At 35.0% G+C, this 27,467-nt stretch overlaps 47 non-coding genes across 47 annotated transcripts; all 47 read right to left on the reverse strand.

Annotated features, from left to right (window-relative positions):
* Positions 1 to 335: 335 nt before the first annotated feature.
* On the reverse strand, positions 336 to 408 carry TRNAK-UUU (transfer RNA lysine (anticodon UUU)). Its single transcript has one exon. It is a non-coding gene; the product is annotated as a tRNA-Lys (tRNA).
* A 262-nt stretch (positions 409 to 670) lies between these two features.
* On the reverse strand, positions 671 to 743 carry TRNAK-UUU (transfer RNA lysine (anticodon UUU)). The gene has a single exon. It is a non-coding gene; the product is annotated as a tRNA-Lys (tRNA).
* A 263-nt stretch (positions 744 to 1,006) lies between these two features.
* On the reverse strand, positions 1,007 to 1,079 carry TRNAK-UUU (transfer RNA lysine (anticodon UUU)). Its single transcript has one exon. It is a non-coding gene; the product is annotated as a tRNA-Lys (tRNA).
* A 528-nt stretch (positions 1,080 to 1,607) lies between these two features.
* TRNAK-UUU (transfer RNA lysine (anticodon UUU)) lies at positions 1,608 to 1,680 on the reverse strand. Its single transcript has one exon. It is a non-coding gene; the product is annotated as a tRNA-Lys (tRNA).
* Positions 1,681 to 2,208: 528 nt separating this feature from the next.
* On the reverse strand, positions 2,209 to 2,281 carry TRNAK-UUU (transfer RNA lysine (anticodon UUU)). Its single transcript has one exon. It is a non-coding gene; the product is annotated as a tRNA-Lys (tRNA).
* Positions 2,282 to 2,543: 262 nt separating this feature from the next.
* TRNAK-UUU (transfer RNA lysine (anticodon UUU)) lies at positions 2,544 to 2,616 on the reverse strand. Its single transcript has one exon. It is a non-coding gene; the product is annotated as a tRNA-Lys (tRNA).
* A 263-nt stretch (positions 2,617 to 2,879) lies between these two features.
* On the reverse strand, positions 2,880 to 2,952 carry TRNAK-UUU (transfer RNA lysine (anticodon UUU)). Its single transcript has one exon. It is a non-coding gene; the product is annotated as a tRNA-Lys (tRNA).
* A 528-nt stretch (positions 2,953 to 3,480) lies between these two features.
* Positions 3,481 to 3,553, reverse strand: TRNAK-UUU (transfer RNA lysine (anticodon UUU)). Its single transcript has one exon. It is a non-coding gene; the product is annotated as a tRNA-Lys (tRNA).
* Positions 3,554 to 4,381: 828 nt separating this feature from the next.
* Positions 4,382 to 4,454, reverse strand: TRNAK-UUU (transfer RNA lysine (anticodon UUU)). Its single transcript has one exon. It is a non-coding gene; the product is annotated as a tRNA-Lys (tRNA).
* A 528-nt stretch (positions 4,455 to 4,982) lies between these two features.
* Positions 4,983 to 5,055, reverse strand: TRNAK-UUU (transfer RNA lysine (anticodon UUU)). The gene has a single exon. It is a non-coding gene; the product is annotated as a tRNA-Lys (tRNA).
* Positions 5,056 to 5,583: 528 nt separating this feature from the next.
* Positions 5,584 to 5,656, reverse strand: TRNAK-UUU (transfer RNA lysine (anticodon UUU)). The gene has a single exon. It is a non-coding gene; the product is annotated as a tRNA-Lys (tRNA).
* A 262-nt stretch (positions 5,657 to 5,918) lies between these two features.
* TRNAK-UUU (transfer RNA lysine (anticodon UUU)) lies at positions 5,919 to 5,991 on the reverse strand. The gene has a single exon. It is a non-coding gene; the product is annotated as a tRNA-Lys (tRNA).
* A 263-nt stretch (positions 5,992 to 6,254) lies between these two features.
* On the reverse strand, positions 6,255 to 6,327 carry TRNAK-UUU (transfer RNA lysine (anticodon UUU)). The gene has a single exon. It is a non-coding gene; the product is annotated as a tRNA-Lys (tRNA).
* A 528-nt stretch (positions 6,328 to 6,855) lies between these two features.
* On the reverse strand, positions 6,856 to 6,928 carry TRNAK-UUU (transfer RNA lysine (anticodon UUU)). The gene has a single exon. It is a non-coding gene; the product is annotated as a tRNA-Lys (tRNA).
* An 828-nt stretch (positions 6,929 to 7,756) lies between these two features.
* Positions 7,757 to 7,829, reverse strand: TRNAK-UUU (transfer RNA lysine (anticodon UUU)). The gene has a single exon. It is a non-coding gene; the product is annotated as a tRNA-Lys (tRNA).
* Positions 7,830 to 8,090: 261 nt separating this feature from the next.
* TRNAK-UUU (transfer RNA lysine (anticodon UUU)) lies at positions 8,091 to 8,163 on the reverse strand. The gene has a single exon. It is a non-coding gene; the product is annotated as a tRNA-Lys (tRNA).
* A 1,129-nt stretch (positions 8,164 to 9,292) lies between these two features.
* Positions 9,293 to 9,365, reverse strand: TRNAK-UUU (transfer RNA lysine (anticodon UUU)). Its single transcript has one exon. It is a non-coding gene; the product is annotated as a tRNA-Lys (tRNA).
* A 528-nt stretch (positions 9,366 to 9,893) lies between these two features.
* Positions 9,894 to 9,966, reverse strand: TRNAK-UUU (transfer RNA lysine (anticodon UUU)). Its single transcript has one exon. It is a non-coding gene; the product is annotated as a tRNA-Lys (tRNA).
* Positions 9,967 to 10,228: 262 nt separating this feature from the next.
* Positions 10,229 to 10,301, reverse strand: TRNAK-UUU (transfer RNA lysine (anticodon UUU)). Its single transcript has one exon. It is a non-coding gene; the product is annotated as a tRNA-Lys (tRNA).
* Positions 10,302 to 10,564: 263 nt separating this feature from the next.
* TRNAK-UUU (transfer RNA lysine (anticodon UUU)) lies at positions 10,565 to 10,637 on the reverse strand. Its single transcript has one exon. It is a non-coding gene; the product is annotated as a tRNA-Lys (tRNA).
* A 528-nt stretch (positions 10,638 to 11,165) lies between these two features.
* On the reverse strand, positions 11,166 to 11,238 carry TRNAK-UUU (transfer RNA lysine (anticodon UUU)). The gene has a single exon. It is a non-coding gene; the product is annotated as a tRNA-Lys (tRNA).
* Positions 11,239 to 11,500: 262 nt separating this feature from the next.
* On the reverse strand, positions 11,501 to 11,573 carry TRNAK-UUU (transfer RNA lysine (anticodon UUU)). The gene has a single exon. It is a non-coding gene; the product is annotated as a tRNA-Lys (tRNA).
* Positions 11,574 to 11,836: 263 nt separating this feature from the next.
* Positions 11,837 to 11,909, reverse strand: TRNAK-UUU (transfer RNA lysine (anticodon UUU)). Its single transcript has one exon. It is a non-coding gene; the product is annotated as a tRNA-Lys (tRNA).
* A 528-nt stretch (positions 11,910 to 12,437) lies between these two features.
* On the reverse strand, positions 12,438 to 12,510 carry TRNAK-UUU (transfer RNA lysine (anticodon UUU)). The gene has a single exon. It is a non-coding gene; the product is annotated as a tRNA-Lys (tRNA).
* A 262-nt stretch (positions 12,511 to 12,772) lies between these two features.
* Positions 12,773 to 12,845, reverse strand: TRNAK-UUU (transfer RNA lysine (anticodon UUU)). The gene has a single exon. It is a non-coding gene; the product is annotated as a tRNA-Lys (tRNA).
* Positions 12,846 to 13,108: 263 nt separating this feature from the next.
* TRNAK-UUU (transfer RNA lysine (anticodon UUU)) lies at positions 13,109 to 13,181 on the reverse strand. Its single transcript has one exon. It is a non-coding gene; the product is annotated as a tRNA-Lys (tRNA).
* A 528-nt stretch (positions 13,182 to 13,709) lies between these two features.
* On the reverse strand, positions 13,710 to 13,782 carry TRNAK-UUU (transfer RNA lysine (anticodon UUU)). The gene has a single exon. It is a non-coding gene; the product is annotated as a tRNA-Lys (tRNA).
* A 261-nt stretch (positions 13,783 to 14,043) lies between these two features.
* TRNAK-UUU (transfer RNA lysine (anticodon UUU)) lies at positions 14,044 to 14,116 on the reverse strand. Its single transcript has one exon. It is a non-coding gene; the product is annotated as a tRNA-Lys (tRNA).
* Positions 14,117 to 15,245: 1,129 nt separating this feature from the next.
* On the reverse strand, positions 15,246 to 15,318 carry TRNAK-UUU (transfer RNA lysine (anticodon UUU)). The gene has a single exon. It is a non-coding gene; the product is annotated as a tRNA-Lys (tRNA).
* Positions 15,319 to 15,846: 528 nt separating this feature from the next.
* On the reverse strand, positions 15,847 to 15,919 carry TRNAK-UUU (transfer RNA lysine (anticodon UUU)). The gene has a single exon. It is a non-coding gene; the product is annotated as a tRNA-Lys (tRNA).
* A 262-nt stretch (positions 15,920 to 16,181) lies between these two features.
* Positions 16,182 to 16,254, reverse strand: TRNAK-UUU (transfer RNA lysine (anticodon UUU)). The gene has a single exon. It is a non-coding gene; the product is annotated as a tRNA-Lys (tRNA).
* Positions 16,255 to 16,517: 263 nt separating this feature from the next.
* Positions 16,518 to 16,590, reverse strand: TRNAK-UUU (transfer RNA lysine (anticodon UUU)). The gene has a single exon. It is a non-coding gene; the product is annotated as a tRNA-Lys (tRNA).
* Positions 16,591 to 16,853: 263 nt separating this feature from the next.
* On the reverse strand, positions 16,854 to 16,926 carry TRNAK-UUU (transfer RNA lysine (anticodon UUU)). The gene has a single exon. It is a non-coding gene; the product is annotated as a tRNA-Lys (tRNA).
* A 261-nt stretch (positions 16,927 to 17,187) lies between these two features.
* On the reverse strand, positions 17,188 to 17,260 carry TRNAK-UUU (transfer RNA lysine (anticodon UUU)). Its single transcript has one exon. It is a non-coding gene; the product is annotated as a tRNA-Lys (tRNA).
* A 1,129-nt stretch (positions 17,261 to 18,389) lies between these two features.
* TRNAK-UUU (transfer RNA lysine (anticodon UUU)) lies at positions 18,390 to 18,462 on the reverse strand. Its single transcript has one exon. It is a non-coding gene; the product is annotated as a tRNA-Lys (tRNA).
* A 528-nt stretch (positions 18,463 to 18,990) lies between these two features.
* TRNAK-UUU (transfer RNA lysine (anticodon UUU)) lies at positions 18,991 to 19,063 on the reverse strand. The gene has a single exon. It is a non-coding gene; the product is annotated as a tRNA-Lys (tRNA).
* A 262-nt stretch (positions 19,064 to 19,325) lies between these two features.
* On the reverse strand, positions 19,326 to 19,398 carry TRNAK-UUU (transfer RNA lysine (anticodon UUU)). Its single transcript has one exon. It is a non-coding gene; the product is annotated as a tRNA-Lys (tRNA).
* Positions 19,399 to 19,926: 528 nt separating this feature from the next.
* On the reverse strand, positions 19,927 to 19,999 carry TRNAK-UUU (transfer RNA lysine (anticodon UUU)). The gene has a single exon. It is a non-coding gene; the product is annotated as a tRNA-Lys (tRNA).
* Positions 20,000 to 20,260: 261 nt separating this feature from the next.
* TRNAK-UUU (transfer RNA lysine (anticodon UUU)) lies at positions 20,261 to 20,333 on the reverse strand. Its single transcript has one exon. It is a non-coding gene; the product is annotated as a tRNA-Lys (tRNA).
* A 1,129-nt stretch (positions 20,334 to 21,462) lies between these two features.
* TRNAK-UUU (transfer RNA lysine (anticodon UUU)) lies at positions 21,463 to 21,535 on the reverse strand. Its single transcript has one exon. It is a non-coding gene; the product is annotated as a tRNA-Lys (tRNA).
* A 528-nt stretch (positions 21,536 to 22,063) lies between these two features.
* On the reverse strand, positions 22,064 to 22,136 carry TRNAK-UUU (transfer RNA lysine (anticodon UUU)). The gene has a single exon. It is a non-coding gene; the product is annotated as a tRNA-Lys (tRNA).
* A 262-nt stretch (positions 22,137 to 22,398) lies between these two features.
* TRNAK-UUU (transfer RNA lysine (anticodon UUU)) lies at positions 22,399 to 22,471 on the reverse strand. Its single transcript has one exon. It is a non-coding gene; the product is annotated as a tRNA-Lys (tRNA).
* Positions 22,472 to 22,999: 528 nt separating this feature from the next.
* On the reverse strand, positions 23,000 to 23,072 carry TRNAK-UUU (transfer RNA lysine (anticodon UUU)). The gene has a single exon. It is a non-coding gene; the product is annotated as a tRNA-Lys (tRNA).
* Positions 23,073 to 23,334: 262 nt separating this feature from the next.
* TRNAK-UUU (transfer RNA lysine (anticodon UUU)) lies at positions 23,335 to 23,407 on the reverse strand. The gene has a single exon. It is a non-coding gene; the product is annotated as a tRNA-Lys (tRNA).
* A 528-nt stretch (positions 23,408 to 23,935) lies between these two features.
* Positions 23,936 to 24,008, reverse strand: TRNAK-UUU (transfer RNA lysine (anticodon UUU)). The gene has a single exon. It is a non-coding gene; the product is annotated as a tRNA-Lys (tRNA).
* A 528-nt stretch (positions 24,009 to 24,536) lies between these two features.
* Positions 24,537 to 24,609, reverse strand: TRNAK-UUU (transfer RNA lysine (anticodon UUU)). Its single transcript has one exon. It is a non-coding gene; the product is annotated as a tRNA-Lys (tRNA).
* Positions 24,610 to 27,142: 2,533 nt separating this feature from the next.
* Positions 27,143 to 27,215, reverse strand: TRNAK-UUU (transfer RNA lysine (anticodon UUU)). The gene has a single exon. It is a non-coding gene; the product is annotated as a tRNA-Lys (tRNA).
* Positions 27,216 to 27,467: the final 252 nt, after the last annotated feature.

The following is a 27,467-nucleotide window of genomic DNA, read 5'->3' on the forward strand; positions in this document are numbered from 1 at the left end:
TTGTGTTTTATTTATCTCAGCGATGCGAGCGAATAATATCAAGTTATTAGAATGAAATGTTTGAATTGTTTATTTTTCGGACTCTGTCTTTTCGTAGTCGATTGTCCCAAATCTTCATAATAAGTCAATGCTTTGATTTCACGTACGAAGATACTTCAAATGAGTCTATGAGCTGACAATGATTTGTATTTTTATGAGAAAACGTTTAATCTAATTCAAAGCATTAATTAAATTCCGAGTTATTAAAATGAAATGTTTGAATTGTTTATGTTTTATTTATCTCAGCGATGTGAGAGAGCAACATCTGTTTTTATGTCAACTACGTTTCAAAATTACGCCCGCTAAGGGGGTTGAACCCTTGACCTTAGGATTAAAAGTCCCACGCTCTACCGACTGAGCTAACCGGGCTGCTCAGGATCCTGTCTTTTCGTACTCGATTGTCCCAAACCTCCATAATAAGTCAATGCTTTGATTTCATGCACGAAGATACTTCAAATGAGTCTATGAGTTGACAATGATTTGTGTTTTCATGAGAAAACGTTTAATCTAATACAAAGCATTAATTAAATACCGAGTTATTACAATGAAATGTTGAATTGTTTATGTTTTATTTATCTCAGCGATGTGAGCAAAGAATATCTATTTTTATGTGAACCACGTTTCAAAATTACGCCCGCTAAGGGGGTTGAACCCTTGACCTTAGGATTAAAAGTCCCACGCTCTACCGACTGAGCTAACCGGGCTGCTCAGGATCCTGTCTTTTCGTACTCGATTGTCCCAAACCTCCATAATAAGTCAATGCTTTGATTTCATGCACGAAGATACTTCAAATGAGTTTATGAGCTGACAATGATTTGTATTTTTATGAGAAAACGTTTAATCTAATTCAAAGCATTAATGAAATACCGAGTTATTACAATGAAATGTTTGAATTGTTTATGTTTTATTTATCTCAGCGATGTGAGAGAGCAACATCTGTTTTTATGTCAACTACGTTACAAAATTACGCCCGCTAAGGGGGTTGAACCCTTGACCTTAGGATTAAAAGTCCCACGCTCTACCGACTGAGCTAACCGGGCTGCTCAGGATCCTGTCTTTTCGTACTCGATTGTCCCAAACCTCCATAATAAGTCAATGCTTTGATTTCACGCACGAAGATACTTCAAATGAGTCTATGAGCTGACAATGACTTGTATTTTTATGAGAAAACGTTTAATCTAATTCAAAGCATTAATTAAATACCGAGTTATTACAATGAAATCGTTGAATTGTTTGTGTTTTATTTATCTCAGCGATGCGAGCGAATAATATCAAGTTATTAGAATGAAATGTTTGAATTGTTTATTTTTCGGACTCTGTCTTTTCGTAGTCGATTGTCCCAAATCTCCATAATAAGTCAATGCTTTGATTTCACGCACGAAGATACTTCAAATGAGTCTATGAGCTGACAATGATTTGTATTTTTATGAGAAAACGTTTAATCTAATTCAAAGCATTAATTAAATTCTGAGTTATTAAAATGAAATGTTTGAATTGTTTATGTTTTATTTATCTCAGCGATGTGAGAGAGCAACATCTGTTTTTATGTCAACTACGTTACAAAATTACGCCCGCTAAGGGAGTTGAACCCTTGACCTTAGGATTAAAAGTCCCACGCTCTACCGACTGAGCTAACCGGGCTGCTCAGGATCCTGTCTTTTCGTACTCGATTGTCCCAAACCTCCATAATAAGTCAATGCTTTGATTTCACGCACGAAGATACTTCAAATGAGTCTATGAGCTGACAATGATTTGTATTTTTATGAGAAAACGTTTAATCTAATTCAAAGCATTAATTAAATACCGAGTTATTACAATGAAATCGTTGAATTGTTTGTGTTTTATTTATCTCAGCGATGCGAGCGAATAATATCAAGTTATTAGAATGAAATGTTTGAATTGTTTATTTTTCGGACTCTGTCTTTTCGTAGTCGATTGTCCCAAATCTTCATAATAAGTCAATGCTTTGATTTCACGTACGAAGATACTTCAAATGAGTCTATGAGCTGACAATGATTTGTATTTTTATGAGAAAACGTTTAATCTAATTCAAAGCATTAATTAAATTCCGAGTTATTAAAATGAAATGTTTGAATTGTTTATGTTTTATTTATCTCAGCGATGTGAGAGAGCAACATCTGTTTTTATGTCAACTACGTTTCAAAATTACGCCCGCTAAGGGGGTTGAACCCTTGACCTTAGGATTAAAAGTCCCACGCTCTACCGACTGAGCTAACCGGGCTGCTCAGGATCCTGTCTTTTCGTACTCGATTGTCCCAAACCTCCATAATAAGTCAATGCTTTGATTTCATGCACGAAGATACTTCAAATGAGTCTATGAGTTGACAATGATTTGTGTTTTCATGAGAAAACGTTTAATCTAATACAAAGCATTAATTAAATACCGAGTTATTACAATGAAATGTTGAATTGTTTATGTTTTATTTATCTCAGCGATGTGAGCAAAGAATATCTATTTTTATGTGAACCACGTTTCAAAATTACGCCCGCTAAGGGGGTTGAACCCTTGACCTTAGGATTAAAAGTCCCACGCTCTACCGACTGAGCTAACCGGGCTGCTCAGGACCCTGTCTTTTCGTACTCGATTGTCCCAAACCTCCATAATAAGTCAATGCTTTGATTTCATGCACGAAGATACTTCAAATGAGTTTATGAGCTGACAATGATTTGTATTTTTATGAGAAAACGTTTAATCTAATTCAAAGCATTAATGAAATACCGAGTTATTACAATGAAATGTTTGAATTGTTTATGTTTTATTTATCTCAGCGATGTGAGAGAGCAACATCTGTTTTTATGTCAACTACGTTACAAAATTACGCCCGCTAAGGGGGTTGAACCCTTGACCTTAGGATTAAAAGTCCCACGCTCTACCGACTGAGCTAACCGGGCTGCTCAGGATCCTGTCTTTTCGTACTCGATTGTCCCAAACCTCCATAATAAGTCAATGCTTTGATTTCACGCACGAAGATACTTCAAATGAGTCTATGAGCTGACAATGATTTGTATTTTTATGAGAAAACGTTTAATCTAATTCAAAGCATTAATTAAATACCGAGTTATTACAATGAAATCGTTGAATTGTTTGTGTTTTATTTATCTCAGCGATGCGAGCGAATAATATCAAGTTATTAGAATGAAATGTTTGAATTGTTTATTTTTCGGACTCTGTCTTTTCGTAGTCGATTGTCCCAAATCTCCATAATAAGTCAATGCTTTGATTTCACGCACGAAGATACTTCAAATGAGTCTATGAGCTGACAATGATTTGTATTTTTATGAGAAAACGTTTAATCTAATTCAAAGCATTAATTAAATTCCGAGTTATTAAAATGAAATGTTTGAATTGTTTATGTTTTATTTATCTCAGCGATGTGAGAGAGCAACATCTGTTTTTATGTCAACTACGTTTCAAAATTACGCCCGCTAAGGGGGTTGAACCCTTGACCTTAGGATTAAAAGTCCCACGCTCTACCGACTGAGCTAACCGGGCTGCTCAGGATCCTGTCTTTTCGTACTCGATTGTCCCAAACCTCCATAATAAGTCAATGCTTTGATTTCATGCACGAAGATACTTCAAATGAGTCTATGAGTTGACAATGATTTGTGTTTTTATGAGAAAACGTTTAATCTAATTCAAAGCATTAATTAAATACCGAGTTATTACAATGAAATGTTGAATTGTTTATGTTTTATTTATCTCAGCGATGTGAGAGAGCAACATCTGTTTTTATGTCAACTACGTTACCTTAGGATTAAAAGTCCCACGCTCTACCGACTGAGCTAACCGGGCTGCTCAGGATCCTGTCTTTTCGTACTCGATTGTCCCAAACCTCCATAATAAGTCAATGCTTTGATTTCACGCACGAAGATACTTCAAATGAGTCTATGAGCTGACAATGATTTGTATTTTTATGAGAAAACGTTTAATCTAATTCAAAGCATTAATTAAATACCGAGTTATTACAATGAAATCGTTGAATTGTTTGTGTTTTATTTATCTCAGCGATGCGAGCGAATAATATCAAGTTATTAGAATGAAATGTTTGAATTGTTTATTTTTCGGACTCTGTCTTTTCGTAGTCGATTGTCCCAAATCTCCATAATAAGTCAATGCTTTGATTTCACGCACGAAGATACTTCAAATGAGTCTATGAGCTGACAATGATTTGTATTTTTATGAGAAAACGTTTAATCTAATTCAAAGCATTAATTAAATTCCGAGTTATTACAATGAAATGTTTGAATTGTTTATGTTTTATTTATCTCAGCGATGTGAGAGAGCAACATCTGTTTTTATGTCAACTACGTTTGAAAATTACGCCCGCTAAGGGGGTTGAACCCTTGACCTTAGGATTAAAAGTCCCACGCTCTACCGACTGAGCTAACCGGGCTGCTCAGGATCCTGTCTTTTCGTACTCGATTGTCCCAAACCTCCATAATAAGTCAATGCTTTGATTTCACGCACGAAGATACTTCAAATGAGTCTATGAGCTGACAATGATTTGTATTTTTATGAGAAAACGTTTAATCTAATTCAAAGCATTAATTAAATACCGAGTTATTACAATGAAATCGTTGAATTGTTTGTGTTTTATTTATCTCAGCGATGCGAGCGAATAATATCAAGTTATTAGAATGAAATGTTTGAATTGTTTATTTTTCGGACTCTGTCTTTTCGTAGTCGATTGTCCCAAATCTCCATAATAAGTCAATGCTTTGATTTCACGCACGAAGATACTTCAAATGAGTCTATGAGCTGACAATGATTTGTATTTTTATGAGAAAACGTTTAATCTAATTCAAAGCATTAATTAAATTCTGAGTTATTAAAATGAAATGTTTGAATTGTTTATGTTTTATTTATCTCAGCGATGTGAGAGAGCAACATCTGTTTTTATGTCAACTACGTTACAAAATTACGCCCGCTAAGGGAGTTGAACCCTTGACCTTAGGATTAAAAGTCCCACGCTCTACCGACTGAGCTAACCGGGCTGCTCAGGATCCTGTCTTTTCGTACTCGATTGTCCCAAACCTCCATAATAAGTCAATGCTTTGATTTCACGCACGAAGATACTTCAAATGAGTCTATGAGCTGACAATGATTTGTATTTTTATGAGAAAACGTTTAATCTAATTCAAAGCATTAATTAAATACCGAGTTATTACAATGAAATCGTTGAATTGTTTGTGTTTTATTTATCTCAGCGATGCGAGCGAATAATATCAAGTTATTAGAATGAAATGTTTGAATTGTTTATTTTTCGGACTCTGTCTTTTCGTAGTCGATTGTCCCAAATCTTCATAATAAGTCAATGCTTTGATTTCACGTACGAAGATACTTCAAATGAGTCTATGAGCTGACAATGATTTGTATTTTTATGAGAAAACGTTTAATCTAATTCAAAGCATTAATTAAATTCCGAGTTATTAAAATGAAATGTTTGAATTGTTTATGTTTTATTTATCTCAGCGATGTGAGAGAGCAACATCTGTTTTTATGTCAACTACGTTTCAAAATTACGCCCGCTAAGGGGGTTGAACCCTTGACCTTAGGATTAAAAGTCCCACGCTCTACCGACTGAGCTAACCGGGCTGCTCAGGATCCTGTCTTTTCGTACTCGATTGTCCCAAACCTCCATAATAAGTCAATGCTTTGATTTCATGCACGAAGATACTTCAAATGAGTCTATGAGTTGACAATGATTTGTGTTTTCATGAGAAAACGTTTAATCTAATACAAAGCATTAATTAAATACCGAGTTATTACAATGAAATGTTGAATTGTTTATGTTTTATTTATCTCAGCGATGTGAGCAAAGAATATCTATTTTTATGTGAACCACGTTTCAAAATTACGCCCGCTAAGGGGGTTGAACCCTTGACCTTAGGATTAAAAGTCCCACGCTCTACCGACTGAGCTAACCGGGCTGCTCAGGACCCTGTCTTTTCGTACTCGATTGTCCCAAACCTCCATAATAAGTCAATGCTTTGATTTCATGCACGAAGATACTTCAAATGAGTTTATGAGCTGACAATGATTTGTATTTTTATGAGAAAACGTTTAATCTAATTCAAAGCATTAATGAAATACCGAGTTATTACAATGAAATGTTTGAATTGTTTATGTTTTATTTATCTCAGCGATGTGAGAGAGCAACATCTGTTTTTATGTCAACTACGTTACAAAATTACGCCCGCTAAGGGGGTTGAACCCTTGACCTTAGGATTAAAAGTCCCACGCTCTACCGACTGAGCTAACCGGGCTGCTCAGGATCCTGTCTTTTCGTACTCGATTGTCCCAAACCTCCATAATAAGTCAATGCTTTGATTTCACGCACGAAGATACTTCAAATGAGTCTATGAGCTGACAATGATTTGTATTTTTATGAGAAAACGTTTAATCTAATTCAAAGCATTAATTAAATACCGAGTTATTACAATGAAATCGTTGAATTGTTTGTGTTTTATTTATCTCAGCGATGCGAGCGAATAATATCAAGTTATTAGAATGAAATGTTTGAATTGTTTATTTTTCGGACTCTGTCTTTTCGTAGTCGATTGTCCCAAATCTCCATAATAAGTCAATGCTTTGATTTCACGCACGAAGATACTTCAAATGAGTCTATGAGCTGACAATGATTTGTATTTTTATGAGAAAACGTTTAATCTAATTCAAAGCATTAATTAAATTCCGAGTTATTAAAATGAAATGTTTGAATTGTTTATGTTTTATTTATCTCAGCGATGTGAGAGAGCAACATCTGTTTTTATGTCAACTACGTTTCAAAATTACGCCCGCTAAGGGGGTTGAACCCTTGACCTTAGGATTAAAAGTCCCACGCTCTACCGACTGAGCTAACCGGGCTGCTCAGGATCCTGTCTTTTCGTACTCGATTGTCCCAAACCTCCATAATAAGTCAATGCTTTGATTTCATGCACGAAGATACTTCAAATGAGTCTATGAGTTGACAATGATTTGTGTTTTTATGAGAAAACGTTTAATCTAATTCAAAGCATTAATTAAATACCGAGTTATTACAATGAAATGTTGAATTGTTTATGTTTTATTTATCTCAGCGATGTGAGAGAGCAACATCTGTTTTTATGTCAACTACGTTACCTTAGGATTAAAAGTCCCACGCTCTACCGACTGAGCTAACCGGGCTGCTCAGGATCCTGTCTTTTCGTACTCGATTGTCCCAAACCTCCATAATAAGTCAATGCTTTGATTTCACGCACGAAGATACTTCAAATGAGTCTATGAGCTGACAATGATTTGTATTTTTATGAGAAAACGTTTAATCTAATTCAAAGCATTAATTAAATACCGAGTTATTACAATGAAATCGTTGAATTGTTTGTGTTTTATTTATCTCAGCGATGCGAGCGAATAATATCAAGTTATTAGAATGAAATGTTTGAATTGTTTATTTTTCGGACTCTGTCTTTTCGTAGTCGATTGTCCCAAATCTCCATAATAAGTCAATGCTTTGATTTCACGCACGAAGATACTTCAAATGAGTCTATGAGCTGACAATGATTTGTATTTTTATGAGAAAACGTTTAATCTAATTCAAAGCATTAATTAAATTCCGAGTTATTACAATGAAATGTTTGAATTGTTTATGTTTTATTTATCTCAGCGATGTGAGAGAGCAACATCTGTTTTTATGTCAACTACGTTTGAAAATTACGCCCGCTAAGGGGGTTGAACCCTTGACCTTAGGATTAAAAGTCCCACGCTCTACCGACTGAGCTAACCGGGCTGCTCAGGATCCTGTCTTTTCGTACTCGATTGTCCCAAACCTCCATAATAAGTCAATGCTTTGATTTCATGCACGAAGATACTTCAAATGAGTCTATGAGTTGACAATGATTTGTGTTTTTATGAGAAAACGTTTAATCTAATTCAAAGCATTAATTAAATACCGAGTTATTACAATGAAATTTGAATTGTTTATGTTTTATTTATCTCAGCGATGTGAGCAAAGAATATCTATTTTTATGTGAACCACGTTTCAAAATTACGCCCGCTAAGGGGGTTGAACCCTTGACCTTAGGATTAAAAGTCCCACGCTCTACCGACTGAGCTAACCGGGCTGCTCAGGATCCTGTCTTTTCGTACTCGATTGTCCCAAACCTCCATAATAAGTCAATGCTTTGATTTCATGCACGAAGATACTTCAAATGAGTTTATGAGCTGACAATGATTTGTATTTTTATGAGAAAACGTTTAATCTAATTCAAAGCATTAATGAAATACCGAGTTATTACAATGAAATGTTTGAATTGTTTATGTTTTATTTATCTCAGCGATGTGAGAGAGCAACATCTGTTTTTATGTCAACTACGTTACAAAATTACGCCCGCTAAGGGAGTTGAACCCTTGACCTTAGGATTAAAAGTACCACGCTCTACCGACTGAGCTAACCGGGCTGCTCAGGATCCTGTCTTTTCGTACTCGATTGTCCCAAACCTCCATAATAAGTCAATGCTTTGATTTCACGCACGAAGATACTTCAAATGAGTCTATGAGCTGACAATGATTTGTATTTTTATGAGAAAACGTTTAATCTAATTCAAAGCATTAATTAAATACCGAGTTATTACAATGAAATCGTTGAATTGTTTGTGTTTTATTTATCTCAGCGATGCGAGCGAATAATATCAAGTTATTAGAATGAAATGTTTGAATTGTTTATTTTTCAGACTCTGTCTTTTCGTAGTCGATTGTCCCAAATCTCCATAATAAGTCAATGCTTTGATTTCACGCACGAATATACTTCAAATGAGTCTATGAGCTGACAATGATTTGTATTTTTATGAGAAAACGTTTAATCTAATTCAAAGCATTAATTAAATACCGAGTTATTACAATGAAATCGTTGAATTGTTTGTGTTTTATTTATCTCAGCGATGCGAGCGAATAATATCAAGTTATTAGAATGAAATGTTTGAATTGTTTATTTTTCAGACTCTGTCTTTTCGTAGTCGATTGTCCCAAATCTCCATAATAAGTCAATGCTTTGATTTCACGCACGAATATACTTCAAATGAGTCTATGAGCTGACAATGATTTGTATTTTTATGAGAAAACGTTTAATCTAATTCAAAGCGTTAATTAAATTCCGAGTTATTACAATGAAATGTTTGAATTGTTTATGTTTTATTTATCTCAGCGATGTGAGAGAGCAACATCTGTTTTTATGTCAACTACGTTACAAAATTACGCCCGCTAAGGGAGTTGAACCCTTGACCTTAGGATTAAAAGTCCCACGCTCTACCGACTGAGCTAACCGGGCTGCTCAGGATCCTGTCTTTTCGTACTCGATTGTCCCAAACCTCCATAATAAGTCAATGCTTTGATTTCACGCACGAAGATACTTCAAATGAGTCTATGAGCTGACAATGATTTGTATTTTTATGAGAAAACGTTTAATCTAATTCAAAGCATTAATTAAATACCGAGTTATTACAATGAAATCGTTGAATTGTTTGTGTTTTATTTATCTCAGCGATGCGAGCGAATAATATCAAGTTATTAGAATGAAATGTTTGAATTGTTTATTTTTCGGACTCTGTCTTTTCGTAGTCGATTGTCCCAAATCTTCATAATAAGTCAATGCTTTGATTTCACGTACGAAGATACTTCAAATGAGTCTATGAGCTGACAATGATTTGTATTTTTATGAGAAAACGTTTAATCTAATTCAAAGCATTAATTAAATTCCGAGTTATTAAAATGAAATGTTTGAATTGTTTATGTTTTATTTATCTCAGCGATGTGAGAGAGCAACATCTGTTTTTATGTCAACTACGTTTCAAAATTACGCCCGCTAAGGGGGTTGAACCCTTGACCTTAGGATTAAAAGTCCCACGCTCTACCGACTGAGCTAACCGGGCTGCTCAGGATCCTGTCTTTTCGTACTCGATTGTCCCAAACCTCCATAATAAGTCAATGCTTTGATTTCATGCACGAAGATACTTCAAATGAGTCTATGAGTTGACAATGATTTGTGTTTTCATGAGAAAACGTTTAATCTAATACAAAGCATTAATTAAATACCGAGTTATTACAATGAAATGTTGAATTGTTTATGTTTTATTTATCTCAGCGATGTGAGCAAAGAATATCTATTTTTATGTGAACCACGTTTCAAAATTACGCCCGCTAAGGGGGTTGAACCCTTGACCTTAGGATTAAAAGTCCCACGCTCTACCGACTGAGCTAACCGGGCTGCTCAGGATCCTGTCTTTTCGTACTCGATTGTCCCAAACCTCCATAATAAGTCAATGCTTTGATTTCATGCACGAAGATACTTCAAATGAGTTTATGAGCTGACAATGATTTGTATTTTTATGAGAAAACGTTTAATCTAATTCAAAGCATTAATGAAATACCGAGTTATTACAATGAAATGTTTGAATTGTTTATGTTTTATTTATCTCAGCGATGTGAGAGAGCAACATCTGTTTTTATGTCAACTACGTTACAAAATTACGCCCGCTAAGGGGGTTGAACCCTTGACCTTAGGATTAAAAGTCCCACGCTCTACCGACTGAGCTAACCGGGCTGCTCAGGATCCTGTCTTTTCGTACTCGATTGTCCCAAACCTCCATAATAAGTCAATGCTTTGATTTCACGCACGAAGATACTTCAAATGAGTCTATGAGCTGACAATGATTTGTATTTTTATGAGAAAACGTTTAATCTAATTCAAAGCATTAATTAAATACCGAGTTATTACAATGAAATCGTTGAATTGTTTGTGTTTTATTTATCTCAGCGATGCGAGCGAATAATATCAAGTTATTAGAATGAAATGTTTGAATTGTTTATTTTTCGGACTCTGTCTTTTCGTAGTCGATTGTCCCAAATCTCCATAATAAGTCAATGCTTTGATTTCACGCACGAAGATACTTCAAATGAGTCTATGAGCTGACAATGATTTGTATTTTTATGAGAAAACGTTTAATCTAATTCAAAGCATTAATTAAATTCCGAGTTATTACAATGAAATGTTTGAATTGTTTATGTTTTATTTATCTCAGCGATGTGAGAGAGCAACATCTGTTTTTATGTCAACTACGTTTGAAAATTACGCCCGCTAAGGGGGTTGAACCCTTAACCTTAGGATTAAAAGTCCCACGCTCTACCGACTGAGCTAACCGGGCTGCTCAGGATCCTGTCTTTTCGTACTCGATTGTCCCAAACCTCCATAATAAGTCAATGCTTTGATTTCATGCACGAAGATACTTCAAATGAGTCTATGAGTTGACAATGATTTGTGTTATTATGAGAAAACGTTTAATCTAATACAAAGCATTAATTAAATACCGAGTTATTACAATGAAATGTTGAATTGTTTATGTTTTATTTATCTCAGCGATGTGAGCAAAGAATATCTATTTTTATGTGAACCACGTTTCAAAATTACGCCCGCTAAGGGGGTTGAACCCTTGACCTTAGGATTAAAAGTCCCACGCTCTACCGACTGAGCTAACCGGGCTGCTCAGGATCCTGTCTTTTCGTACTCGATTGTCCCAAACCTCCATAATAAGTCAATGCTTTGATTTCATGCACGAAGATACTTCAAATGAGTTTATGAGCTGACAATGATTTGTATTTTTATGAGAAAACGTTTAATCTAATTCAAAGCATTAATGAAATACCGAGTTATTACAATGAAATGTATGAATTGTTTATGTTTTATTTATCTCAGCGATGTGAGAGAGCAACATCTGTTTTTATGTCAACTACGTTACAAAATTACGCCCGCTAAGGGGGTTGAACCCTTGACCTTAGGATTAAAAGTCCCACGCTCTACCGACTGAGCTAACCGGGCTGCTCAGGATCCTGTCTTTTCGTACTCGATTGTCCCAAACCTCCATAATAAGTCAATGCTTTGATTTCACGCACGAAGATACTTCAAATGAGTCTATGAGCTGACAATGATTTGTATTTTTATGAGAAAACGTTTAATCTAATTCAAAGCATTAATTAAATACCGAGTTATTACAATGAAATCGTTGAATTGTTTGTGTTTTATTTATCTCAGCGATGCGAGCGAATAATATCAAGTTATTAGAATGAAATGTTTGAATTGTTTATTTTTCGGACTCTGTCTTTTCGTAGTCGATTGTCCCAAATCTCCATAATAAGTCAATGCTTTGATTTCACGCACGAAGATACTTCAAATGAGTCTATGAGCTGACAATGATTTGTATTTTTATGAGAAAACGTTTAATCTAATTCAAAGCATTAATTAAATTCCGAGTTATTACAATGAAATGTTTGAATTGTTTATGTTTTATTTATCTCAGCGATGTGAGAGAGCAACATCCGTTTTTATGTCAACTACGTTTGAAAATTACGCCCGCTAAGGGGGTTGAACCCTTAACCTTAGGATTAAAAGTCCCACGCTCTACCGACTGAGCTAACCGGGCTGCTCAGGATCCTGTCTTTTCGTACTCGATTGTCCCAAACCTCCATAATAAGTCAATGCTTTGATTTCATGCACGAAGATACTTCAAATGAGTCTATGAGTTGACAATGATTTGTGTTATTATGAGAAAACGTTTAATCTAATACAAAGCATTAATTAAATACCGAGTTATTACAATGAAATGTTGAATTGTTTATGTTTTATTTATCTCAGCGATGTGAGCAAAGAATATCTATTTTTATGTGAACCACGTTTCAAAATTACGCCCGCTAAGGGGGTTGAACCCTTGACCTTAGGATTAAAAGTCCCACGCTCTACCGACTGAGCTAACCGGGCTGCTCAGGATCCTGTCTTTTCGTACTCGATTGTCCCAAACCTCCATAATAAGTCAATGCTTTGATTTCATGCACGAAGATACTTCAAATGAGTTTATGAGCTGACAATGATTTGTATTTTTATGAGAAAACGTTTAATCTAATTCAAAGCATTAATGAAATACCGAGTTATTACAATGAAATGTTTGAATTGTTTATGTTTTATTTATCTCAGCGATGTGAGAGAGCAACATCTGTTTTTATGTCAACTACGTTACAAAATTACGCCCGCTAAGGGGGTTGAACCCTTGACCTTAGGATTAAAAGTCCCACGCTCTACCGACTGAGCTAACCGGGCTGCTCAGGATCCTGTCTTTTCGTACTCGATTGTCCCAAACCTCCATAATAAGTCAATGCTTTGATTTCACGCACGAAGATACTTCAAATGAGTCTATGAGCTGACAATGATTTGTATTTTTATGAGAAAACGTTTAATCTTATTCAAAGCATTAATTAAATACCGAGTTATTACAATGAAATCGTTGAATTGTTTGTGTTTTATTTATCTCAGCGATGCGAGCGAATAATATCCAGTTATTAGAATGAAATGTTTGAATTGTTTATTTTTCAGACTCTGTCTTTTCGTAGTCGATTGTCCCAAATCTCCATAATAAGTCAATGCTTTGATTTCACGCACGAAGATACTTCAAATGAGTCTATGAGCTGACAATGATTTGTATTTTTATGAGAAAACGTTTAATCTAATTCAAAGCATTAATTAAATTCCGAGTTATTACAATGAAATGTTTGAATTGTTTATGTTTTATTTATCTCAGCGATGTGAGAGAGCAACATCTGTTTTTATGTCAACTACGTTTGAAAATTACGCCCGCTAAGGGGGTTGAACCCTTGACCTTAGGATTAAAAGTCCCACGCTCTACCGACTGAGCTAACCGGGCTGCTCAGGATCCTGTCTTTTCGTACTCGATTGTCCCAAACCTCCATAATAAGTCAATGCTTTGATTTCATGCACGAAGATACTTCAAATGAGTCTATGAGTTGACAAAGATTTGTGTTTTTATGAGAAAACGTTTAATCTAATTCAAAGCATTAATTAAATACCGAGTTATTACAATGAAATTTGAATTGTTTATGTTTTATTTATCTCAGCGATGTGAGCAAAGAATATCTATTTTTATGTGAACCACGTTTCAAAATTACGCCCGCTAAGGGGGTTGAACCCTTGACCTTAGGATTAAAAGTCCCACGCTCTACCGACTGAGCTAACCGGGCTGCTCAGGATCCTGTCTTTTCGTACTCGATTGTCCCAAACCTCCATAATAAGTCAATGCTTTGATTTCATGCACGAAGATACTTCAAATGAGTTTATGAGCTGACAATGATTTGTATTTTTATGAGAAAACGTTTAATCTAATTCAAAGCATTAATGAAATACCAAGTTATTACAATGAAATGTTTGAATTGTTTATGTTTTATTTATCTCAGCGATGTGAGAGAGCAACATCTGTTTTTATGTCAACTACGTTACAAAATTACGCCCGCTAAGGGAGTTGAACCCTTGACCTTAGGATTAAAAGTACCACGCTCTACCGACTGAGCTAACCGGGCTGCTCAGGATCCTGTCTTTTCGTACTCGATTGTCCCAAACCTCCATAATAAGTCAATGCTTTGATTTCACGCACGAAGATACTTCAAATGAGTCTATGAGCTGACAATGATTTGTATTTTTATGAGAAAACGTTTAATCTAATTCAAAGCATTAATTAAATACCGAGTTATTACAATGAAATCGTTGAATTGTTTGTGTTTTATTTATCTCAGCGATGCGAGCGAATAATATCAAGTTATTAGAATGAAATGTTTGAATTGTTTATTTTTCAGACTCTGTCTTTTCGTAGTCGATTGTCCCAAATCTCCATAATAAGTCAATGCTTTGATTTCACGCACGAATATACTTCAAATGAGTCTATGAGCTGACAATGATTTGTATTTTTATGAGAAAACGTTTAATCTAATTCAAAGCATTAATTAAATACCGAGTTATTACAATGAAATCGTTGAATTGTTTGTGTTTTATTTATCTCAGCGATGCGAACGAATAATATCAAGTTATTAGAATGAAATGTTTGAATTGTTTATTTTTCAGACTCTGTCTTTTCGTAGTCGATTGTCCCAAATCTCCATAATAAGTCAATGCTTTGATTTCACGCACGAATATACTTCAAATGAGTCTATGAGCTGACAATGATTTGTATTTTTATGAGAAAACGTTTAATCTAATTCAAAGCGTTAATTAAATTCCGAGTTATTACAATGAAATGTTTGAATTGTTTATGTTTTATTTATCTCAGCGATGTGAGAGAGCAACATCTGTTTTTATGTCAACTACGTTACAAAATTACGCCCGCTAAGGGAGTTGAACCCTTGACCTTAGGATTAAAAGTCCCACGCTTTACCGACTGAGCTAACCGGGCTGCTCAGGATCCTGTCTTTTCGTACTCGATTGTCCCAAACCTCCATAATAAGTCAATGCTTTGATTTCACGCACGAAGATACTTCAAATGAGTCTATGAGCTGACAATGATTTGTATTTTTATGAGAAAACGTTTAATCTAATTCAAAGCATTAATTAAATACCGAGTTATTACAATGAAATCGTTGAATTGTTTGTGTTTTATTTATCTCAGCGATGCGAGCGAATAATATCAAGTTATTAGAATGAAATGTTTGAATTGTTTATTTTTCGGACTCTGTCTTTTCGTAGTCGATTGTCCCAAATCTCCATAATAAGTCAATGCTTTGATTTCACGCACGAAGATACTTCAAATGAGTCTATGAGCTGACAATGATTTGTATTTTTATGAGAAAACGTTTAATCTAATTCAAAGCATTAATTAAATTCCGAGTTATTACAATGAAATGTTTGAATTGTTTATGTTTTATTTATCTCAGCGATGTGAGAGAGCAACATCTGTTTTTATGTCAACTACGTTTGAAAATTACGCCCGCTAAGGGGGTTGAACCCTTAACCTTAGGATTAAAAGTCCCACGCTCTACCGACTGAGCTAACCGGGCTGCTCAGGATCCTGTCTTTTCGTACTCGATTGTCCCAAACCTCCATAATAAGTCAATGCTTTGATTTCATGCACGAAGATACTTCAAATGAGTCTATGAGTTGACAATGATTTGTGTTATTATGAGAAAACGTTTAATCTAATACAAAGCATTAATTAAATACCGAGTTATTACAATGAAATGTTGAATTGTTTATGTTTTATTTATCTCAGCGATGTGAGCAAAGAATATCTATTTTTATGTGAACCACGTTTCAAAATTACGCCCGCTAAGGGGGTTGAACCCTTGACCTTAGGATTAAAAGTCCCACGCTCTACCGACTGAGCTAACCGGGCTGCTCAGGATCCTGTCTTTTCGTACTCGATTGTCCCAAACCTCCATAATAAGTCAATGCTTTGATTTCATGCACGAAGATACTTCAAATGAGTTTATGAGCTGACAATGATTTGTATTTTTATGAGAAAACGTTTAATCTAATTCAAAGCATTAATGAAATACCGAGTTATTACAATGAAATGTTTGAATTGTTTATGTTTTATTTATCTCAGCGATGTGAGAGAGCAACATCTGTTTTTATGTCAACTACGTTACAAAATTACGCCCGCTAAGGGGGTTGAACCCTTGACCTTAGGATTAAAAGTCCCACGCTCTACCGACTGAGCTAACCGAGCTGCTCAGGATCCTGTCTTTTCGTACTCGATTGTCCCAAACCTCCACAATAAGTCAATGCTTTGATTTCACGCACGAAGATACTTCAAATGAGTCTATGAGCTGACAATGATTTGTATTTTTATGAGAAAACGTTTAATCTAATTCAAAGCATTAATTAAATTCCGAGTTATTACAATGAAATGTTTGAATTGTTTATGTTTTATTTATCTCAGCGATGTGAGAGAGCAACATCTGTTTTTATGTCAACTACGTTTGAAAATTACGCCCGCTAAGGGGGTTGAACCCTTGACCTTAGGATTAAAAGTCCCACGCTCTACCGACTGAGCTAACCGGGCTGCTCAGGATCCTGTCTTTTCGTACTCGATTGTCCCAAACCTCCATAATAAGTCAATGCTTTGATTTCATGCACGAAGATACTTCAAATGAGTCTATGAGTTGACAAAGATTTGTGTTTTTATGAGAAAACGTTTAATCTAATTCAAAGCATTAATTAAATACCGAGTTATTACAATGAAATTTGAATTGTTTATGTTTTATTTATCTCAGCGATGTGAGCAAAGAATATCTATTTTTATGTGAACCACGTTTCAAAATTACGCCCGCTAAGGGGGTTGAACCCTTGACCTTAGGATTAAAAGTCCCACGCTCTACCGACTGAGCTAACCGGGCTGCTCAGGATCCTGTCTTTTCGTACTCGATTGTCCCAAACCTCCATAATAAGTCAATGCTTTGATTTCATGCACGAAGATACTTCAAATGAGTTTATGAGCTGACAATGATTTGTATTTTTATGAGAAAACGTTTAATCTAATTCAAAGCATTAATGAAATACCGAGTTATTACAATGAAATGTTTGAATTGTTTATGTTTTATTTATCTCAGCGATGTGAGAGAGCAACATCTGTTTTTATGTCAACTACGTTACAAAATTACGCCCGCTAAGGGAGTTGAACCCTTGACCTTAGGATTAAAAGTACCACGCTCTACCGACTGAGCTAACCGGGCTGCTCAGGATCCTGTCTTTTCGTACTCGATTGTCCCAAACCTCCATAATAAGTCAATGCTTTGATTTCACGCACGAAGATACTTCAAATGAGTCTATGAGCTGACAATGATTTGTATTTTTATGAGAAAACGTTTAATCTAATTCAAAGCATTAATTAAATACCGAGTTATTACAATGAAATCGTTGAATTGTTTGTGTTTTATTTATCTCAGCGATGCGAGCGAATAATATCAAGTTATTAGAATGAAATGTTTGAATTGTTTATTTTTCAGACTCTGTCTTTTCGTAGTCGATTGTCCCAAATCTCCATAATAAGTCAATGCTTTGATTTCACGCACGAATATACTTCAAATGAGTCTATGAGCTGACAATGATTTGTATTTTTATGAGAAAACGTTTAATCTAATTCAAAGCATTAATTAAATACCGAGTTATTACAATGAAATCGTTGAATTGTTTGTGTTTTATTTATCTCAGCGATGCGAACGAATAATATCAAGTTATTAGAATGAAATGTTTGAATTGTTTATTTTTCAGACTCTGTCTTTTCGTAGTCGATTGTCCCAAATCTCCATAATAAGTCAATGCTTTGATTTCACGCACGAATATACTTCAAATGAGTCTATGAGCTGACAATGATTTGTATTTTTATGAGAAAACGTTTAATCTAATTCAAAGCGTTAATTAAATTCCGAGTTATTACAATGAAATGTTTGAATTGTTTATGTTTTATTTATCTCAGCGATGTGAGAGAGCAACATCTGTTTTTATGTCAACTACGTTACAAAATTACGCCCGCTAAGGGAGTTGAACCCTTGACCTTAGGATTAAAAGTCCCACGCTCTACCGACTGAGCTAACCGGGCTGCTCAGGATCCTGTCTTTTCGTACTCGATTGTCCCAAACCTCCATAATAAGTCAATGCTTTGATTTCACGCACGAAGATACTTCAAATGAGTCTATGAGCTGACAATGATTTGTATTTTTATGAGAAAACGTTTAATCTAATTCAAAGCATTAATTAAATACCGAGTTATTACAATGAAATCGTTGAATTGTTTGTGTTTTATTTATCTCAGCGATGCGAGCGAATAATATCAAGTTATTAGAATGAAATGTTTGAATTGTTTATTTTTCGGACTCTGTCTTTTCGTAGTCGATTGTCCCAAATCTTCATAATAAGTCAATGCTTTGATTTCACGTACGAAGATACTTCAAATGAGTCTATGAGCTGACAATGATTTGTATTTTTATGAGAAAACGTTTAATCTAATTCAAAGCATTAATTAAATTCCGAGTTATTAAAATGAAATGTTTGAATTGTTTATGTTTTATTTATCTCAGCGATGTGAGAGAGCAACATCTGTTTTTATGTCAACTACGTTTCAAAATTACGCCCGCTAAGGGGGTTGAACCCTTGACCTTAGGATTAAAAGTCCCACGCTCAACCGACTGAGCTAACCGGGCTGCTCAGGATCCTGTCTTTTCGTACTCGATTGTCCCAAACCTCCATAATAAGTCAATGCTTTGATTTCATGCACGAAGATACTTCAAATGAGTCTATGAGTTGACAATGATTTGTGTTTTTATGAGAAAACGTTTAATCTAATTCAAAGCATTAATTAAATACCGAGTTATTACAATGAAATGTTGAATTGTTTATGTTTTATTTATCTCAGCGATGTGAGCAAAGAATATCTATTTTTATGTGAACCACGTTTCAAAATTACGCCCGCTAAGGGGGTTGAACCCTTGACCTTAGGATTAAAAGTCCCACGCTCTACCGACTGAGCTAACCGGGCTGCTCAGGATCCTGTCTTTTCGTACTCGATTGTCCCAAACCTCCATAATAAGTCAATGCTTTGATTTCACGCACGAAGATACTTCAAATGAGTCTATGAGCTGACAATGATTTGTATTTTTATGAGAAAACGTTTAATCTAATTCAAAGCATTAATTAAATACCGAGTTATTACAATGAAATCGTTGAATTGTTTGTGTTTTATTTATCTCAGCGATGCGAGCGAATAATATCAAGTTATTAGAATGAAATGTTTGAATTGTTTATTTTTCAGACTCTGTCTTTTCGTAGTCGATTGTCCCAAATCTCCATAATAAGTCAATGCTTTGATTTCACGCACGAATATACTTCAAATGAGTCTATGAGCTGACAATGATTTGTATTTTTATGAGAAAACGTTTAATCTAATTCAAAGCATTAATTAAATTCCGAGTTATTAAAATGAAATGTTTGAATTGTTTATGTTTTATTTATCGCAGCGATGTGAGAGAGCAACATCTGTTTTTATGTCAACTACGTTTCAAAATTACGCCCGCTAAGGGGGTTGAACCCTTGACCTTAGGATTAAAAGTCCCACGCTCTACCGACTGAGCTAACCGGGCTGCTCAGGATCCTGTCTTTTCGTACTCGATTGTCCCAAACCTCCATAATAAGTCAATGCTTTGATTTCATGCACGAAGATACTTCAAATGAGTCTATGAGTTGACAAAGATTTGTGTTTTTATGAGAAAACGTTTAATCTAATTCAAAGCATTAATTAAATACCGAGTTATTACAATGAAATTTGAATTGTTTATGTTTTATTTATCTCAGCGATGTGAGCAAAGAATATCTATTTTTATGTGAACCACGTTTCAAAATTACGCCCGCTAAGGGGGTTGAACCCTTGACCTTAGGATTAAAAGTCCCACGCTCTACCGACTGAGCTAACCGGGCTGCTCAGGATCCTGTCTTTTCGTACTCGATTGTCCCAAACCTCCATAATAAGTCAATGCTTTGATTTCATGCACGAAGATACTTCAAATGAGTTTATGAGCTGACAATGATTTGTATTTTTATGAGAAAACGTTTAATCTAATTCAAAGCATTAATGAAATACCGAGTTATTACAATGAAATGTTTGAATTGTTTATGTTTTATTTATCTCAGCGATGTGAGAGAGCAACATCTGTTTTTATGTCAACTACGTTACAAAATTACGCCCGCTAAGGGAGTTGAACCCTTGACCTTAGGATTAAAAGTACCACGCTCTACCGACTGAGCTAACCGGGCTGCTCAGGATCCTGTCTTTTCGTACTCGATTGTCCCAAACCTCCATAATAAGTCAATGCTTTGATTTCACGCACGAAGATACTTCAAATGAGTCTATGAGCTGACAATGATTTGTATTTTTATGAGAAAACGTTTAATCTAATTCAAAGCATTTATTAAATACCGAGTTATTACAATGAAATCGTTGAATTGTTTGTGTTTTATTTATCTCAGCGATGCGAGCGAATAATATCAAGTTATTAGAATGAAATGTTTGAATTGTTTATTTTTCAGACTCTGTCTTTTCGTAGTCGATTGTCCCAAATCTCCATAATAAGTCAATGCTTTGATTTCACGCACGAATATACTTCAAATGAGTCTATGAGCTGACAATGATTTGTATTTTTATGAGAAAACGTTTAATCTAATTCAAAGCATTAATTAAATACCGAGTTATTACAATGAAATCGTTGAATTGTTTGTGTTTTATTTATCTCAGCGATGCGAACGAATAATATCAAGTTATTAGAATGAAATGTTTGAATTGTTTATTTTTCAGACTCTGTCTTTTCGTAGTCGATTGTCCCAAATCTCCATAATAAGTCAATGCTTTGATTTCACGCACGAATATACTTCAAATGAGTCTATGAGCTGACAATGATTTGTATTTTTATGAGAAAGCGTTTAATCTAATTCAAAGCGTTAATTAAATTCCGAGTTATTACAATGAAATGTTTGAATTGTTTATGTTTTATTTATCTCAGTGATGTGAGAGAGCAACATCTGTTTTTATGTCAACTACGTTACAAAATTACGCCCGCTAAGGGAGTTGAACCCTTGACCTTAGGATTAAAAGTCCCACGCTCTACCGACTGAGCTAACCGGGCTGCTCAGGATCCTGTCTTTTCGTACTCGATTGTCCCAAACCTCCATAATAAGTCAATGCTTTGATTTCACGCACGAAGATACTTCAAATGAGTCTATGAGCTGACAATGATTTGTATTTTTATGAGAAAACGTTTAATCTAATTCAAAGCATTAATTAAATACCGAGTTATTACAATGAAATCGTTGAATTGTTTGTGTTTTATTTATCTCAGCGATGCGAGCGAATAATATCAAGTTATTAGAATGAAATGTTTGAATTGTTTATTTTTCGGACTCTGTCTTTTCGTAGTCGATTGTCCCAAATCTTCATAATAAGTCAATGCTTTGATTTCACGTACGAAGATACTTCAAATGAGTCTATGAGCTGACAATGATTTGTATTTTTATGAGAAAACGTTTAATCTAATTCAAAGCATTAATTAAATTCCGAGTTATTAAAATGAAATGTTTGAATTGTTTATGTTTTATTTATCTCAGCGATGTGAGAGAGCAACATCTGTTTTTATGTCAACTACGTTTCAAAATTACGCCCGCTAAGGGGGTTGAACCCTTGACCTTAGGATTAAAAGTCCCACGCTCTACCGACTGAGCTAACCGGGCTGCTCAGGATCCTGTCTTTTCGTACTCGATTGTCCCAAACCTCCATAATAAGTCAATGCTTTGATTTCATGCACGAAGATACTTCAAATGAGTCTATGAGTTGACAATGATTTGTGTTTTTATGAGAAAACGTTTAATCTAATTCAAAGCATTAATTAAATACCGAGTTATTACAATGAAATGTTGAATTGTTTATGTTTTATTTATCTCAGCGATGTGAGCAAAGAATATCTATTTTTATGTGAACCACGTTTCAAAATTACGCCCGCTAAGGGGGTTGAACCCTTGACCTTAGGATTAAAAGTCCCACGCTCTACCGACTGAGCTAACCGGGCTGCTCAGGATCCTGTCTTTTCGTACTCGATTGTCCCAAACCTCCATAATAAGTCAATGCTTTGATTTCACGCACGAAGATACTTCAAATGAGTCTATGAGCTGACAATGATTTGTATTTTTATGAGAAAACGTTTAATCTAATTCAAAGCATTAATTAAATACCGAGTTATTACAATGAAATCGTTGAATTGTTTGTGTTTTATTTATCTCAGCGATGCGAGCGAATAATATCAAGTTATTAGAATGAAATGTTTGAATTGTTTATTTTTCAGACTCTGTCTTTTCGTAGTCGATTGTCCCAAATCTCCATAATAAGTCAATGCTTTGATTTCACGCACGAATATACTTCAAATGAGTCTATGAGCTGACAATGATTTGTATTTTTATGAGAAAACGTTTAATCTAATTCAAAGCATTAATTAAATTCCGAGTTATTAAAATGAAATGTTTGAATTGTTTATGTTTTATTTATCTCAGCGATGTGAGAGAGCAACATCTGTTTTTATGTCAACTACGTTTCAAAATTACGCCCGCTAAGGGGGTTGAACCCTTGACCTTAGGATTAAAAGTCCCACGCTCTACCGACTGAGCTAACCGGGCTGCTCAGGATCCTGTCTTTTCGTACTCGATTGTCCCAAACCTCCATAATAAGTCAATGCTTTGATTTCATGCACGAAGATACTTCAAATGAGTCTATGAGTTGACAATGATTTGTGTTTTTATGAGAAAACGTTTAATCTAATTCAAAGCATTAATTAAATACCGAGTTATTACAATGAAATGTTGAATTGTTTATGTTTTATTTATCTCAGCGATGTGAGCAAAGAATATCTATTTTTATGTGAACCACGTTTCAAAATTACGCCCGCTAAGGGGGTTGAACCCTTGACCTTAGGATTAAAAGTCCCACGCTCTACCGACTGAGCTAACCGGGCTGCTCAGGATCCTGTCTTTTCGTACTCGATTGTCCCAAACCTCCATAATAAGTCAATGCTTTGATTTCACGCACGAAGATACTTCAAATGAGTCTATGAGCTGACAATGATTTGTATTTTTATGAGAAAACGTTTAATCTAATTCAAAGCATTAATTAAATACCGAGTTATTACAATGAAATCGTTGAATTGTTTGTGTTTTATTTATCTCAGCGATGCGAGCGAATAATATCAAGTTATTAGAATGAAATGTTTGAATTGTTTATTTTTCAGACTCTGTCTTTTCGTAGTCGATTGTCCCAAATCTCCATAATAAGTCAATGCTTTGATTTCACGCACGAATATACTTCAAATGAGTCTATGAGCTGACAATGATTTGTATTTTTATGAGAAAACGTTTAATCTAATTCAAAGCGTTAATTAAATTCCGAGTTATTACAATGAAATGTTTGAATTGTTTATGTTTTATTTATCTCAGCGATGTGAGAGAGCAACATCTGTTTTTATGTCAACTACGTTACAAAATTACGCCCGCTAAGGGAGTTGAACCCTTGACCTTAGGATTAAAAGTCCCACGCTCTACCGACTGAGCTAACCGGGCTGCTCAGGATCCTGTCTTTTCGTACTCGATTGTCCCAAACCTCCATAATAAGTCAATGCTTTGATTTCACACACGAAGATACTTCAAATGAGTCTATGAGCTGACAATGATTTGTATTTTTATGAGAAAACGTTTAATCTAATTCAAAGCATTAATTAAATACCGAGTTATTACAATGAAATCGTTGAATTGTTTGTGTTTTATTTATCTCAGCGATGCGAGCGAATAATATCAAGTTATTAGAATGAAATGTTTGAATTGTTTATTTTTCGGACTCTGTCTTTTCGTAGTCGATTGTCCCAAATCTTCATAATAAGTCAATGCTTTGATTTCACGTACGAAGATACTTCAAATGAGTCTATGAGCTGACAATGATTTGTATTTTTACGAGAAAACGTTTAATCTAATTCAAAGCATTAATTAAATTCCGAGTTATTAAAATGAAATGTTTGAATTGTTTATGTTTTATTTACCTCAGCGATGTGAGAGAGCAACATCTGTTTTTATGTCAACTACGTTTCAAAATTACGCCCGCTAAGGGGGTTGAACCCTTGACCTTAGGATTAAAAGTCCCACGCTCTACCGACTGAGCTAACCGGGCTGCTCAGGATCCTGTCTTTTCGTACTCGATTGTCCCAAACCTCCATAATAAGTCAATGCTTTGATTTCATGCACGAAGATACTTCAAATGAGTCTATGAGTTGACAATGATTTGTGTTTTTATGAGAAAACGTTTAATCTAATTCAAAGCATTAATGAAATACCGAGTTATTACAATGAAATGTTTGAATTGTTTATGTTTTATTTATCTCAGCGATGTGAGAGAGCAACATCTGTTTTTATGTCAACTACGTTACAAAATTACGCCCGCTAAGGGAGTTGAACCCTTGACCTTAGGATTAAAAGTACCACGCTCTACCGACTGAGCTAACCGGGCTGCTCAGGATCCTGTCTTTTCGTACTCGATTGTCCCAAACCTCCATAATAAGTCAATGCTTTGATTTCACGCACGAAGATACTTCAAATGAGTCTATGAGCTGACAATGATTTGTATTTTTATGAGAAAACGTTTAATCTAATTCAAAGCATTAATTAACAATGAAATCGTTGAATTGTTTGTGTTTTATTTATCTCAGCGATGCGAGCGAATAATATCAAGTTATTACAATGAAATGTTTGAATTGTTTATTTTTCAGACTCTGTCTTTTCGTAGTCGATTGTCCCAAATCTCCATAATAAGTCAATGCTTTGATTTCACGCACGAATATACTTCAAATGAGTCTATGAGCTGACAATGATTTGTATTTTTATGAGAAAACGTTTAATCCAATTCAAAGCGTTAATTAAATTCCGAGTTATTACAATGAAATGTTTGAATTGTTTATGTTTTATTTATCTCAGTGATGTGAGAGAGCAACATCTGTTTTTATGTCAACTACGTTTGAAAATTACGCCCGCTAAGGGTTTTATTTATCTCAGCGATGCGAGCGAATAATATCAAGTTATTAGAATGAAATGTTTGAATTGTTTATTTTTCGGACTCTGTCTTTTCGTAGTCGATTGTCCCAAATATCCATAATAAGTCAATGCTTTGATTTCACGTACGAAGATACTTCAAATGAGTCTATGAGCTGACAATGATTTGTATCTTCATGAGAAAACGTTTAATTAAATTCAAAGCATTAATTAAATACCGAGTTATTACAATGAAATGTTTGAATTGTTTATGTTTTATTTATCGTTAATCTAATTCAAAGCATTAATTAAATACCGAGATATTACAATGAAATGTTTGAATTGTTTATGTTTTATTTATCTCAGCGATGTGAGATAGCAACATCTGTTTTTCTTCAGATCTTGCCGTTTATTCGGTGTTATTTGCTTACTTTACTTCCTATGTCGACAGCAACTATGAGTTTAAAAATTATTTCTCAGTACTTATTCACTGTTAAAATGCTGTACCATTACTTTCACCATCCTACTACAGCCAGATCTGAAGGCCTTTGCCGCATTCTGGCCATGCTGTGTGGCGCGTATCGCGTGGACGGGTTTCACGTTCTCTGCACGTAATAAGCTCGGTTATTAAGCATCCTTTTTTTGGGGATGCCCGGTGGCCGAGGGGAAGACGTGTAGTGGCGTGTAGCTAGGCGATTAGGTGCCGTACGCGAGCGCCGGTTCGAGTCACGCACGCAGTACGTATTTACTATAATTAGACATAGTCCTTACCTTGCCGTTTATTCGGTGTTATTTGCTTACGTTACAAAATTACGCCCGCTAAGGAGGTTGAACCCTTGACCTTAGGATTAAAAGTCCCACGCTCTACCAACTGAGCTAACCGGGCTGCTCAGGATCCTGTCGTTTCGTACTCGATTGTCCCAAACCTCCATAATAAGTCAATGCTTTGATTTCACGCACGAAGATACTTCAAATGAGTCTATGAGCTGACAATGATTTGTATTTTTATGAGAAAACGTTTAATCTAATTCAAAGCATTAATTAAATACCGAGTTATTACAATGAAATCGTTGAATTGTTTGTGTTTTATTTATCTCAGTGATGCGAGCGAATAATATCAAGTTATTAGAATGAAATGTTTGAATTGTTTATTTTTCGGACTCTGTCTTTTCGTAGTCGATTTTCCCAAATCTCCATAATAAGTCAATGCTTTGATTTCACGCACGAAGATACTTCAAATGAGTCTATGAGCTGACAATGATTTGTATTTTTATGAGAAAACGTTTAATCTAATTCAAAGCATTAATTAAATACCGAGTTATTACAATGAAATCGTTGAATTGTTTGTGTTTTATTTATCTCAGCGATGCGAGCGAATAATATCAAGTTATTAGAATGAAATGTTTGAATTGTTTATTTTTCAGACTCTGTCTTTTCGTAGTCGATTGTCCCAAATCTCCATAGTAAGTCAATGCTTTGATTTCACGCACGAATATACTTCAAATGAGTCTATGAGCTGACAATGATTTGTATTTTTATGAGAAAACGTTTAATCTAATTCAAAGCATTAATTCAATTCCGAGTTATTACAATGAAATGTTTGAATTGTTAATGTTTTATTTATCTCAGCGATGTGAGAGAGCATCATCTGTTTTTATGTCAACTACGTTTGAAAATTACGCCCGCTAAGGGGGTTGAACCCTTGACCTTAGGATTAAAAGTCCCACGCTCTACCGACTGAGCTAACCGGGCTGCTCAGGATCCTGTCTTTTCGTACTCGATTGTCCCAAACCTCCATAATAAGTCAATGCTTTGATTTCATGCACGAAGATACTTCAAATGAGTCTATGAGCTGACAATGATTTGTATTTTTATGAGAAAACGTTTAATCTAATTCAAAGCATTAATTAAATACCGAGTTATTACAATGAAATCGTTGAATTGTTTGTGTTTTATTTATCTCAGCGAGGCGAGCGAATAATATCAAGCTATTAGAATGAAATG

The sequence above is a fragment of the Saccoglossus kowalevskii genome, chromosome 17 (assembly GCF_978046115.1).
Source record: "Saccoglossus kowalevskii chromosome 17, keSacKowa6.1, whole genome shotgun sequence".
Taxonomy (NCBI): Eukaryota; Metazoa; Hemichordata; class Enteropneusta; family Harrimaniidae; genus Saccoglossus; species Saccoglossus kowalevskii.